This window comes from Rhinopithecus roxellana, chromosome 9 (assembly GCF_007565055.1).
Source record: "Rhinopithecus roxellana isolate Shanxi Qingling chromosome 9, ASM756505v1, whole genome shotgun sequence".
NCBI lineage: Eukaryota > Metazoa > Chordata > Mammalia > Primates > Cercopithecidae > Rhinopithecus > Rhinopithecus roxellana.
The window spans coordinates 144,329,222-144,330,669 of NC_044557.1; the positions used below are offsets into that span (position 1 = coordinate 144,329,222).

Genomic DNA, 1,448 nt, shown 5'->3' on the forward strand with positions numbered 1-1,448 from the left:
CCTGTCTCTATAAAAATAAAAATGAAAATTAGTCAAGCCTGGTGGCATGTATCTGTGGTTCTAGCTACTCAGAAGGCTGAGGCAGGAGGATCTTTTGAGCCTAGCAGTTCAAGGCAGCAGTGAGCTATGATCATGCCACTGCACTCTAGCATTGGCAACAGAGCTAGACCCTGTCTCTGAAAGAAAAGGAAAAACAAGCTTTATATTTTTGTGATAAAATGAATTCACAGTTTTGAGAGATTTAAGGCCCATTCCTCAATGACTATGTCATTTAGCCTTAATTTCCTTACCTGTAAAGCAATCTGAGCAGGGATTATCTCTGTATCACCGGTTGATTGTAGACATCCAAAGTAGGTGCTAACTTTGGCAGCAGTATACTAAAATTGGAATGATACAGAGAAGATTAGCATGACCCCTGCATAAGGATGACATGTTTTTAAAAATTTTTTTTAAAGAAGAAAGAAAAAATCGAAAGTAGATGCAAACTATTTTATGATCTCATGATCTCAAAACAAAGGGAAAAGAGTAAGATTCCTTGTCTCCTAGAAGAATTAGTGATCTTAAGTTGCCATGAGTGTCTAGAGGACGCTAATGTTTTATTGTGTCTCTTACGTGGCTGATGAGAGATGCGTTCTATTTTATTAATGACGGTACTGAAGCCAGATGTTCAGTAACTTGCCCAAGTTCACAAAGGTAGTGTGTGACCAGCCTGGCTTTAACTCACGGCTTGTTCTCCAAAGACCATGGTTTTTTGTTTGTTTTGTCTTTGTATTGTAGGGTAAGAAGGTTATGACCAGGCCCTTAATCAGAGAAATAAGGTCAATGGCTATAAAAGTGGGTATGCAAAATTTCTTAGTAGGATGGCTAACCTTAGGGCTACCAGAATTGTATTCCTAAGTAAAACTATTTCAGGAAAGACAGGCTTGGGACTGGCACCCTTTTCATAAGAGCAAAATAAAATACCAAACTCTACTGACCTTGTACTATATTCTCTCCACGTCAATCACCACAACTCCCAACCATATTAAAAGAGAGGCCCCCTGAGGGTGGTCGGCATGGCAGCTGGAAGGTCTGATGCACCCACTAACCCAGAGGACCTCTCATTTCTGCTATATGACACCCACCAACGAGCAGGTCTCAGAGGACAGGGATGGGTAGTTACTAGAGAACTCTTATAGCCTGAGGACAAGACAAGATCCTTGTGGCTCCTGAGGGACCCAGGAAGGCACAAGGAGCAGGTGTCAGCTTCAGAAGCCTTTCCCCTGCAGGCCCCCCAGTCTTGGTGGCACGGCCCTGTCCCGTCAAGGAGCAGGTGCCCTTCCCCAAGGAGAGGCTCCAGGGAAGGCAGCCCTGGGCATCACCCCCAGGCAGCAGCTGCTCATGCCTGAGAGAGGGCGCCTACCTTCCCCAGCTCTGGCTGCGCCCTTAGACCCCAAGGCCCAGCCACC

The 1,448-nt window shown here is 45.1% G+C and overlaps 1 pseudogene; it reads left to right on the top strand.

Moving 5' to 3' along the window:
* Positions 1–355: 355 nt before the first annotated feature.
* On the top strand, positions 356–450 carry LOC115899743 (annotated as a pseudogene).
* Positions 451–1,448: the final 998 nt, after the last annotated feature.